Source organism: Periplaneta americana, chromosome 8 (genome assembly GCF_040183065.1).
Source record: "Periplaneta americana isolate PAMFEO1 chromosome 8, P.americana_PAMFEO1_priV1, whole genome shotgun sequence".
Classification (NCBI taxonomy): domain Eukaryota; kingdom Metazoa; phylum Arthropoda; class Insecta; order Blattodea; family Blattidae; genus Periplaneta; species Periplaneta americana.
In genome coordinates, this window is record NC_091124.1 from 163373765 (window position 1) to 163387403 (window position 13639).

The window sequence follows — 13639 nt, forward strand, 5'->3', positions numbered from 1 at the left end:
TTATATTAGCGTTGAATTTAAAGATTGGCTCATATGCACGTTAACAAAATCACTATATAATATATGAAATTAACTAACTACTAACAGACTGGCTGTCTAAAGGAGTAAGTTCAGGAAGAATATTCTACAATGACAAGCGCGATTCTCATACCTTTCCAAGGAATCTTGTGACTGACTAAATATCTGTGTGAGCTCCAAATTCGTTAGTCAGTTATCTCATTATGCTATGTGCTTTGCCATTGAAAAGATTACTACTGCTACGCAATAAAATTTTAAGTAGAAGCCTTCATGTATATTGTGTGCAACGAATTATTAGAATTTCAATGCTCTTAAAATGGCTTTTATGTAAGAAAGTGACTTTCATTACTTCGTAAGGAAACTTTTCATGATAACAAACAAACGACTTTATCAAACTGTTCACAAAGAAGAATGTATTATTCTTTCCTCTATTAAGTAAATCAATAGTTGCTAATTAATTATTTATGCAAACAAGAATTTTGTAGCACAGTTAGTTTGAACACCCAAAATTATTACCGTAGTAATTAAATTTTCTTATGTAGGCCTGTAATATGATATCACTGACTGAATAATTCACTTCAATAGTACAAGTGATGGCTATAAATTCGTATCAATTTTGAGAGATAATTAAAACATAAACAAGACAAAACGACATTATCACTTAAGACATTCTACAAAGAGTCGAGTCCTCTCAGATATAACACTGCATGGGTCAATTTAAATCTTTAGACTGATATGAAATACAAAAATTGGATCATAATGATGATAGTACCAGTACCGATTTTATAGCATATAGATACCAATTTAAGCTGTTTTCAAATGTTAATAATATCGGCATTTATAATAATTTCATAATTAATTTCGTATATTATTATGTTAATTATAGTAAGAAAAAAATAATTTAATATATAGTAATTTATGCACAGGATAGGGACCGATGGCGGGCTTATGAGAGGGCGGTAATGATGTTATGTTTTTTATTTAACGACGCTTGCAACTGCAGAGGTTATATCAGCGTCGCCGGATGTGCCGGAATTTTGTCCCGCAGGAGTTCTTTTACATGCCAGTAAATCTACTGACATGAGCCTGTCGCATTTAAGCACACTTAAATGCTATCGACCTGGTCCGGGATCGAACCCGCAACGGCAGTAATGAACCTGCGGGTTCCTTAAAAGCAGTTTGTAAGTAAGTAATGTATGTCGAGTATTAATGGGATATCCTGATTTCAATAATAATTAAAATGACAACAGACACTTTAGGTATTAAATAAACATATCCTAAAACCTGAAACTATCTGCTTCTTCACATACGTAAAAAGTTGTTTTTCAGCTTTGTAGCCAGATTTGAGAATAAGTTCTCTTATGGTTTGGATATGTACTGGTACCGGTACCTCATAAGATGTATGTGGGGGGGGGGGAACTTTGAGTACAGGTACCCTAATTATAACTCTTTGGCGACTGTATTGTCAGCTGTTATTTGACCAAGATTCTTTTTTGAGATGGAGATGGTAGAAGGGCATTATTCAGTAACTTCACTTTAAAAATATTGTCATTCTAGGTTCAGTTAGAAATCTTTCTTTTTTTTTTATTTTTAGATATAAAAACTGACACTGAAATGACAACAAACAGAATAAAATTCTGAATAACACCCAGCAACTTTAACTTAAGAAAATTCAACAAGTTACATACTTAAAGTGATTCAACAATTACTATAGTGCTTCTAATCAATTTATGGATATTTTACTACAGTGATATTAAATTGTATAATATTTGTATTGCTATCAGAGTTAAGATGAACTGTATTATCCAATATATTCATTTCTGCAAAATTAAGATGTGAAAATTTAATATTTTCTATAGTAAATACAACAACACAACACAGATTTTTATGATACAACAACACTCAACAACAATGAAAGCATGTGTAGCAACACTAGATCATCTTTAATGTGTTATTTGTTCCATGAGTGTTAAGTGATGTTTGGCTGTGGTTGAACTTGCCTGTGATTTATCAGCAATGGATCATCAACAAAGCTGTGCAATGTGTTGTGAATCAAGTACAAAAGGTGATATGTCCCAGTGTATCACCAGACTCCACAAGAATGTGCAACCTTGTAACTAGTGAAAATACTGTACAGTATAGTTTACCTTTCCTTCATCTTGACCAGATTTGTCTTCACATATAAGACTATTATTATGGACGATATTATATACATTTACATAATAACTGCCATCTAACAATGCTATATGAAGAGTAGCAGTTACTTAACAAATGAGAAATTAAAATATGATTACGAAGATGAAGTACTGGTACGAGGGTATAAATAATAAAAATAATAAAAATTGAAGATATGATCTGATGATATATAGAAAATTATATTGAATATTCAGTCATGTAACATTGATTTACTTATATTAATCTCTTATGCTGGCACAAATACTGGCAGTAACACTATAAAGAGGTTTGTAATGAATTAGAATGGAATATGTTTAAAAAATAATGAGCAGAATATGGTCTTTATTAAAATTACTTCAAAATCTGAAAAAAAAAAAGCATCTCTCTATGGAAATTAAAGAAAAGATCTGATAAGCTCCAAAACATCAATCAAGGGGTAAGTAATAGGACAGGTTGCACTGTATCTCAATAATAAAATTTCAGTAACTAAAACATAAGATACGCATAACAAAAGTAATAATTTGAATAAAACATAAAATATTTTGGGAAGTTATGTCAATAAATGTATTGCTCATACAATACAGAATTTCATCCAAACAAACTTTTGTTTTGGTACTGAAGCTTGGTTACAAAGAGACAGAGACACAAAAGAATGGAACACAATTTTTTAGATCATTAACGGCTTTCAGACAAATGATAGATATTTTAAACAGAGTTTTTTTGCAACAAATTATAAGAAAATAATATCGCTTAAGACAGAAATATATTGGATTAAATGGGAGGAACATATATTAAGAATGGATGAGAAAATATTACCAAGGAAAATCTACATTTATAAATTCAGTAGAAGTATATAACGAAGATGGATCAGATCATTTATAAACTTTTGAGTGCCAGAACGTGTCATAATGTACACTCATGGAAACATAAAGTGAATGGCCGTGTTTTTTGAACAGACTACCAAACGGTAGAATTACCGGCATAAATTTAACATGCATATAAAGCACAATAATACAATTAAAATTAATCCTGATATTGAGATATACAAGAACATGCATTGCAATCAAGATTTAGAATGTTGAGAAGCTACATTTATATGTAACAGTAATAGGAATTTATTTTCTATCACACAGTGCAATGTGTGAACATATGTTTAAATGCTTGTTGATTGAGAAACAGATATTAGAGATAATATAGGGCAACCAAATTCAACGTTATACAGGGCATATCAAAAGTTCGGTAACACTTTCAATATTTTATTACACAAAAACTACTAATGATAGCACTTTCAAACACACGTCAGTTTAAAGTCAAACTCTCAAAGTTCGTTTTGCACCTTACAGAGATTCAATGTGTGAACCACGAGTGACTCAGCAGATGTCCAAACGATAATCAAACTCTTCCTATACCCTTTTCAACATATCCTCTGTGAACGTGGTGGCAGCTTCTCGAATTATGGTTTTTAGTTCCTCTAAATCACGTGGCAAAGGCAGTACAAACACACAGTCCTTTAGGTACCCCCATAGAAAAAAAGTCACATGCAGTCATATCGGGTGACCTTGGTGGCCATTTCATGAAACATCTGTCCCTTACTCCAGCACGTTCTATCCAACGATCAGACATCTCCGTATTCAGGTAAGCATGAACTGCATTGTGGAAATGTGGCGGAGCCCCATCTTGCTGAAAGATGAAATCGTCATCGAGATCTTGTCTAAGTTGAGGCACCAACCATTGCTCCAACATGTCCAGATATGAATGTCCAGTCACAGTAGCCTCAATGAAGAAGAAAGGTCTGTACAGTTTTCGTTGTGACAACGCGCAGAAAACATTCACCTTTGGTGAATCACGCTCATGTTCAATGATTCTGTGAGGTTTCTGTGTACCCCAAACACGACAGTTGTGCTTGTTAATTTTCCCACTCGTATGGAATGTCGCTTCGTCGCTGAAAATTAAGCGGCAGAATAAGTCATCGTCATCTGCTGCCTGTTGTTAATTTTCAGTGACGAAGCGACATTCCACATGAGTGGGAAAATTAACAAGCACAACTGTCGTGTTTGGGGTACACAGAAACCTCACAGAATCATTGAACATGAACGTGATTCACCAAAGATGAATGTTTTCTGCGCGTTGTCACAACGAAAACTGTATGGACCTTTCTTCTTCATTGAGGCTACTGTGACTAGACATTCATCGTTGGATAGGACATGCTGGAGTAAGGGACAGATGTTTCATGACATGGCCACCAAGGTCACCCGATATGACTGCATGTGACTTTTTTCTATGGGGGTACCTAATGGACTGTGTGTCTGTACCGCCTTTGCCACCTGATTTAGAGGAACTAATATCATAATTCGAGAAGCTGCCGCCACGGTCACAGAGGATATGTTGAAAAGGGTAAGGGAAGAGTTTGATTATCGTTTGGACATCTGCCGAGTCACTCGTGGTTCACACATTGAATCTCTGTAAGGTGTAAAACGAACTTTGAGAGTTTGACTTTAAACTGATGTGTGTTTGAAAGTGCTATCATTAGTAGTTTTTGTGTAATAAAATATTGAAAGTGTTACCGGACTTTTGATATGCCCTGTACTCTACATTCGTATCTTCTTAATAGTTGAATGGGTAGCATGGTAGCCTGTCAAGAAAATGTTCTGTGTTCGATCCCTGGCTGTGACCTTTTTATTATTGTTATTATTATTATTACTACATATTTTCAATTTGAACCTGTGTTATTCAGAATTGTATGTTTTTTTAAATAAAATTTAGAAAAATGATATATCCCTGAAAGGGCTGTTTTTGGGTGTCCATTGAATATGTACACCAATGACTTCTGTTGTTGGTGACTTATTTTAGCCGAATGGGAAGGGATACACTAATTTTTAGTACTTGTACTTGTGGAAGCATATTAAGATTTGATCTAGTCTGGTCTGATTGGTTGGTTTCTTTCGAGGTTTTCCCCGTCATGGGGAAGATGCCGAGCGGTCTATGGCGAGTTCTTGGCCTCACTTCACTTCATCCCTGTTTGGTATAATTACCTGGTTGGGTTTTTCCGAGGTTTCCCCCAACCATAAGGCAAATGCCAGATAATCTGTTGGCGAATCCTCGGCTTCATCTCACTATATTTCGCCAAAAAATTGTAAGTGTAATCTTGTAAAATTTTGACTTGTTCCACATCTTAGAGCTTCATTGCTAATGTAAGATCTATGGAATACAATAAATGAAATGAAAAAATGAAAAAAAAAAGATTGAAACAGTTATATAGACCAGAACAATAATTTATAATTGCCAACTATAACATATGAATAGTTTTATCACTACTCTATGATGAATAAAGGAGGGGAATATGGACAAAACATTTAAAACGTTCAAGTTCATAAAATTATGATAAATTCAAAATAAGAGTCCAGCTGAAAATTGTTTTTCTTTAAATGAAACTCATAGTTTATTTCATATTTTTCACAACTGAAATTATTGTATAATGTTGATATTTAAAAAAGGTTAACTATGAAAATATTAAAATAATATTTATAGCTTGATGAAAGAAAGACAAAATATAACTCATCAACGTTTTTGATCCTCATGAGGTTTGAACATTAAAAATGCACGCAGAAATAATTCTAAAACTCGTATCTTAGCCAATACACCATGAGCTGCAGACAGAATCATTTGATAAGGAAACCCCTGTCAGAGCTATTAGTGTAGGCTAAAGTAAAATTTGTATGTCACTTCATAGCAATTTATTGTCTTTATATGATTACATTATCATGATTGGTTGTTTGATTTCCAATAGTCACATGTGGGATCATTTAACTCATTTTGTTTCTTGCTTCCCAGTAGAGGGCATCAGATTTTTGGTTGTTGTATCTCTTTGTTAAGTTTGGTACTGTACATTGGAGAAGATATTCTTTCTCCACAGATGATCCTAGTAAAGTGCACAATGTGCATTCTTCTGCGTTGCAGATTCCTATCTTACAAAGGAGTGCTGCAAGGTAATCATGTCCGGTATTCAATCAGAAATTTGCCATGTCTTCTTTTCTGGGTTTCTTGCTATTTGTTTTCCATTGTTGATTTCTGCCCATTTTTTACTGCGTGTTTTCTGATTGGCTTTATAGGGTATTTCTATCTCTGATTTAGGATTGATTTTGTTAGCTATGTTTGGGTAGCGGTACTTAAGGTTTGTTTTGACGATTTTGTTGTTTTTTTTTTTGCTAGTTTATCAGAGTTATCATTTCTATTTATGCCAACATGTGATGGTATCCAATGAATGTATATTTTCTTGTTCGTATTTTCAAGTATCCTAATTAATTTCCTTATTTCAGTTATCTTTTTATAGTAGTAGTTCTTTTATTTGAAGCTGAATCTACTAGTAAAACAGATTTATTATACATATTGGGACTGCAAATTAACTATTCCAGTGGAAATAGTATTGCTTCTATCTCTGCACCTACCACTATAAAGTGTGTCTCAGAAATAAACCGACAACATTTTCTGGAATGTTCTTTAATTTTAAAAAACACACAAGAACAAAAGGTTTCGATCATCTAACTCAAAAAGTCCTTGAGATATTAAATAAACATGAATTGTGATTATGCAGTGGTTGGTGTACATCATGTATATTGAACATTTGTTTACTACCTCCCATTGAACTGTTCAACTAACTTGCCACGGAATCCAAGAACAGCTCCTCATACACTGCCTAATTACTCTGAGTTAGGTTGAGTTGAAGTAATTTTACCTGATAAAATGGAAATAACTTGAGTGAAAAGAAACAAAACATTGGGAATGTCTTTCCTACAAATGAAGCCTTGCCCTGAATAGGGATCTAAGACCACAATTGTCGAGAACGAGTTATTAGTGGAATAGGAATCAATTATAGTTTCTCTATCATATGGGGACATCTTTCGGTAACTATGGCAATTATATCAGGTTGAAATTCCAAAGCCGAAGTTCGTTCGTTGTGGAAGACAGATCTAGCTCCAGTTAGTTTCTCTTAAATTTCTCAAAAGAATAGAATTGGAGCTTGGATCTCTATTTGGGGCAAGACTTCAAATAACACATACCCTTTCCCTTCTTTAAGACTTTGAGAGACTGTCTAACTTTCATTATTGGGTCTGGACTTTAACAAATTTACTGAATGATATAACTTGAAAAATATTAAAATAGTACTGTGGGGTTTTCACTGGCATATTTTTTTTATTCTGTGAATACTACCACAATTAATTTGTCGGTCTATTTTTGAGACACTCTGTATAGTGTGCAAAAAGGAATGAATATACTCCAGCTCCAGCATTAGCTTCTCTATCCATTAGTGAGCCATCAGTGTGGGTATATTTCTTCAATAGTGTATATTTTTAGTTGTTTCAACTCTTCTTGTGTGTTGTTTTGGGTATATAGTTGTAGTGTTGTGGTAAGTATAGTTGACACCTTTAATTAATCTTAATATGCTACTTTTTAGTACATACTCTCTAAAATAGTTGCCTTTCAGACTGATAATCGGACTGTTATCAGTCCGAAAAATTGAAATTCAATGGCCTAAACTGCTAAAGTCGTCATAGCAACAATTTAGCAGACTTTTAAACAAAAGAATTGATTCAACATGACATTTTCTTTTACTTTTAAGGCTCCTTCAGATGAGGCCACTTTTAGAAGCGCTGCCGCTTGTGAATAACAGATACATATAAATGAGAGTCTTCACATGCAGCCACAGCCACAGAACAGTGGTGCTGCAGATAGTCTGCAGATAGGCTTTGCCACTGGATGTGGTGCTTCCCATTGCGATACCAAAAATTAAATGGTAGGTTTCATATGGGGCCACAGTTATGCCACTATTTTAGTGGTGCACGAGTGGCAAGACTGTGGTGCTGCTAATGGACGACTGTTGGATCACCAATTCCTTACACCATCACGAAGTATACAGCCTATTGTGCTGTGGTGTCTTTTTTTCGAATTTCATTGATAATTCCAGGTAGGAGCTCTTGAAATAATTTCTTAAACTTGCGGGGGGGGGGGGGGAACTTTTTGAAGTCCTGATATAAATCATGAAATAAAGTGTGAAATAGTTCTCGATTCAGTCTTTCCAAAACCAATGGATGGACTCAGATGTTTCTTATATTTCTTTGTCTGTTCTTTATCTATATGACAAGCGTCACCAAAAGTATATCTTCATCTCTGTCCATGTTCACTGGAAGACTGAAAAATACTCTACAAAAATCTAGAGCAGTGGTTCTCAAAGTGGGGTCAGCGGCCCCTGGGGGTCCCCAAAGTTCATTTTGGGGGTCTGCGAATATTCTGGATATAGACAATTTTTTTCTTCCTTCAGAAGTATTTTTTCTTATGTGGCAATAATGTAGGAAGGTCTTTGTTGGTACAACTTATAAATGCGTTTAATTGTTGTTCATAGTTATTAAACAGTGTAATAATGTCTCAAGTGTATTGGGAGTTGTCGGTATGTGCAACTTATAAATTCGTTTGATTGTTTTTGACAGCCTTTGTGTGTTCCCTTATTAAAGTTGTTAAACAGTGTAAGACTGTAAGTTTAAACACAATAACTACAAACATTTTATAAGTTTTTTCTCTAATGGATTGCTGGCTTGAACGTCATCATAATACAGATGAAGGTGAACTCAGAGATTATTTTCCAGTTTCTAATTCTAACAATATGTGGCTTCAAATTCCCTTTATCAGCATGGAGGCTCACAATCTCACTGAAGATGAGCTTGTTGAGCTATCGTGTGACACTGTTTGGAAGAACATTTAAGTGAATGCCAGCTGTTGGTTGAAAGTTCATGCGGAACATAAAGAACTCTCATAACCTTGAAACAATGAATGCTGTTTCCCATGATTTACTTGTGCGAGCTGGCATTTTATACTCTTCCGTGTATCAAAATTTTTAAAAGAAACCGAGTAAATGCAGCGATAGACTTGAGGTTAAAGATAACTAACATTGGTCCTAAATGTAAAGATATTTTAAACAGAAAAAAAAATTCCAACATTCTCACCAAATAGAAAACCTTGCAAAAATATACTTTATTTCTTTTGCAATACAAGAATATTCTACAAAGAATTTATTAAAAGTAGAGAATAGTTTTATTTTACATTTTTTATTATTAACTCTGCTGTAACATATTAATGAAGGCCATCTATTTTTTTAGGACAGTATTGTAATTACTTTTTACGCTTTAATTCAAATTTTGGAAAATATAACAAATATCCATATCAATATACCTATCATTCCATTGACGACTTTCAAAGGGTCCGCGAAAGTACTGATTTATGGGAAGAGGGTACGCAGTGCTAATAAGATTGAAAACCATTGATCTAGTGTATTAAGCAGGGCTTCAAACACTTGTTTGCAATGCTTCTGCTGTAACATATTAATGAAGGCCATCTATTTTTAGGACAATATTGCAATTATTTATTACGCTTTAATTCAAATTTTGGAAAATATAACAAATATCCATATCAATATACCTATCATTCCATCGACGACTTTCAAAGGGTCCGCAAAAGTACTGATTTATGGGAAGAGGGTACGCAGTGCTAATAAGTTTGAAAGCCACTGATCTAGTGTATTAAGCAGAGCTTCAAACGCTCGTTTGCAATGCTTCAGATATCCATTAGCAGCACCACTAACAAGCCACTAGTACAGTGGTCGACAGGTTGTGCATTTGTGACATCGGAGCAAGGTCAGACTAGAGGAGCACCTGAAGAGGAGCACAGCAATCGCGCAGCGGCAAGCTATTACAGTTGTATAATAAGTGGTTCAGGGGAATTGGTTAAGTTCTCATTTTATTTATACGTTGTATTGTATCTATACAGAATGACCCATACATAATGTTATTAATTTCAGGGGCTTATTCTTTGAAGTATTTCAAACAAACAAGTTAAATAAAATTTTGCTCGTTTTTACTTCCTTATCGAGATGAAAATTATTCTATATTAAATATTTCATAGGATTTTTGTGAAAGCCATTGGTTTAGTTCCCAATATACTCAGTCAGTTTAAGAGAGCGGTGTATTATGATTAATAATTGAGTGAAAGAATGTTAGTTTTGTCCTTTAAATGTGCAGAAATTTGATTCGAACAAATGTAACATTGTAAATGTCCTTTTGCAGAACAAAAAGTTACAATTATTTTGAACCAAATTTGTACACATTTAAAGGACAAAACTAAAATTATTTCAATCATTTGTTATCATAATACATTGCTCTCTTAAACCGACTGAGCATATTGGGAATTAAATCAATGGCTTTCCCAAAATACGCTAATGAATGTTTCATATAAAAACCATTTTTGTCTCGAAAAGGAAACAAAAATGAGCAAAATTGTATAAAATAATCATATGCACGAAATTAGATGTAGACCTATAAGTCGTCACTGTAGAGTTCAGTAATGAAGCTATTCTTCACCCTCAGAGCACTGGATGCCAATGTTCTTAAAAGAGAGCACGATTGCTCTGAGGGATAATGTCACAGAGCACTGATTCTCCCGATCACTGGCTTAAAGTATTTATTTCTATATTTGTATGTTTATAGCAGTTTCGGAGCCTCATTTATGTATGTAAACACTTCTGTAGCTGGCTGTATTATGAATTTCATGTTATTGTAAGTATATTAAATTGTTTACAAAACAAAATATTTTGTTACATTGATTTATCATGGTTGTATAGTTTTGTTTACGTACAAATGTATTGTAATTATGCTGTTCCCATACTATCTCAGAAGAATGGATCGTGCTCTGTCAGTGCACAGGTGCTGTACTGCCACTGTTCAGTTGAACCTTCTCTCCACGCTGTGCTCAGTATGCAACGATTGTCGAGGAAAGAGCAAGGCAGCTCCGTCGTATGACATCACAGAGCACGGAACATGCTGGCCACTGCACTAGTAGCACTGCTGAGTGGCCTCGTCTGAAGGGGTCCTTAAATGAAGTTCACTCATTCATAGTGTTCTGCCCAAGGGCAGACCTTTCACTGCAAACCCAGCAATCTCCAGTTTTTCCTGTTTTCTGCCTTCCTTTTAGTCTCCGCATATGATCCACATATCTTAACGTTTTCTATTATTTGATATCTTCTTCTGCCCTGAACTCTTCTCCTGTTCACCATTCCTTCCAGTGCATCCTTCAGTAGGCAGTTTCTCTTCATCCAGTGACCCAGTCATTTCCTGTTTCTCTTCCTAATCAGTTTCAACATTATTCTTTCTTCACCCACTCTAGCCATCACAGCTTCGTTTCGAAATTATTCTACTTTAAATTCCTCATAATAATACAATTTAGAGAGTTTTTACTAAAAAGTACTGTATGCAACATGTACGTAAAGAACTTTAGCAGACTCATACCTCATCTGGAAACACTGGATTCATCTGCTAAAATTTCACTTTTCGTACTATTGTGCTTGTCCCAATTTGTTAAGTCTTGTGTTACTGGATGTTGTAATTACTTCGCTTAGCCATATTTTATTACTGGTTTAATGCAAGTATTATATATTTTATTTAAAGTAGGCTATCTTGAGAACTGCCCCAGGTTACTCTACTCAGGCATTTGAAGACTGTTGATTTTTTGCTTTACTTTATTGGTTATCTTTACTATATTTTGATGGTTCCAATATAGTTTATTATCGAGTTGTATTTATAGATACCTTGTATTTTCAGATTACTGTAAAGATTTATTTTGTATGGTTAAATTGAAATTTTCATTTTTATGTTTCAAGGAAAATAACCCAACTGATAATTCTTTTTGCTGGCATTTATTTGCATATTATTATCTTCTGTCCTTTTTTGAAGTTTTAGTAGGACTTTATTCATCTTATTTTCTAAACTGATTTGTTGGTTTTCATTGTTTTTTTATTTAGTCCATATGAATGTATCTTCTGCAAACATCCGTAAGTAATGTCATTAATTTCAAGTTGTTATTCCTTGAGATATTTCAAACAAAAATGTTTAATACAATTTTGCTCGTTTTTGCGACAGTGTTTGATTTAATTCCCAATTTGCTCAGTCAGTTTAAGAGAGCAGTGTATTATGATAATGAATGATAGAAAGAATTTTAGTTTTAGAAAGAATTTTAGTTTTATCCTTTAAATGTGCAGAAATTTGATCCGAAAAGATGTAACTTGTCTTCTGGAAAGAAATTTAAAAATTCCCAATATGCTCAGTCAGTTTACGAGAACAGTGTATTATGATAATAAAATATGACTGAGAGAATTTTAGCTTCATCCTTTAATGTGTAGAAATTTGATCCGAACAAATGTAACTTGTCTTCTGAAAAGGAATTTAAAAATGTTATATTTATTCGGATCAAATTCCTGCATATTTAGAGGACAAAACTAAAATTCTTTCAATAATTCATTATCACAATACAGTGCTCTCTTAAATTTACTGAGGATATTGGAAATTAAATCAATGGCTTTCCCAGAACACGCTATGAAATCTATACTAATAATAAATCTGTAGCCGAAATTTTTCTGGTAATTTTCGATTTTCCAAAAATAATTGGTCCTAACACATATAATTAACCACCCTGAAACCGAAAATCGCTTTTTTGAAATTTTTGTTTGTATGTCTGTCTGTCTGTCTGTATGTTTGTTACCTTTTCACGCGATAATGGCTGAACGGATTTCGATTAAAATTGGAATATAAATTAAGTTCGTTGTAACTTAGATTTTAGGCTATATGGCATTCAAAATACATTATTTAAAAGGAGGGTTACAAGGGGGCCTGAATTAAATAAATCGAAATATCTCGCTTATTATTGATTTTTGTGAAAAATGTTACATAACAAAAGTTTCTTTAAAAATACTTTGCGATAAGTTTTATTCCTTGAAAAATTTTGATAGGACTGATATTTAATGAGATAAATGAGTTTTAAAATTAAGATAACTACTATCTAAGGCCGTGTAATGAATTAAAAAACAAATGACTTCGTCTATAAGGGGCCTTGGACAGCAACAATCGAAAGCTATGAAAGATAGCCTACAGAGAATGTTTCTGTGTTTTTATGAAGTAATATCGGAAGCTAAATTAACCGATTTCTATAATTAATTATTATTTCACCATTGGAAAATGTAGTTTCTCTAGATGGACATAATGATATAGTGTTATTACAGTAACTTCTGATATAATATAATATAATATAATATAATTTAAGTTATTTGAAGGGTTCAGAACCATAGTGGGCCAAGCACCATTTACTGAATACGTAGAAAACAAGGGTTAAAATTAAGTTATTACCATAATTCAATGGAAACCTATAACAAGTAAAATAAAATATACACATTAAATCTAAATGATGTCAATCTTCATTAAACTATGGTTGCATGTAATAAAAATTAAGAAACATGTTAAAGAAATTGTCATTGCACCAAATGAGTGTCTCTGGACCAAAATGATCGCATTTTAATTATTTGGATGCAATTTAAATTAAGTAACATATTAAACGATTTATCCTTCTATCAAAC

At 33.5% G+C, this 13639-nt stretch overlaps 1 protein-coding gene across 28 annotated transcripts in view; it reads right to left on the minus strand.

Moving 5' to 3' along the window:
- cac (calcium voltage-gated channel subunit cacophony) overlaps positions 1 to 13639 on the minus strand; it is a 1051854-nt gene that overhangs the window by 125029 nt on the left and 913186 nt on the right. The gene's annotated exons all lie outside the window — the stretch shown is intronic.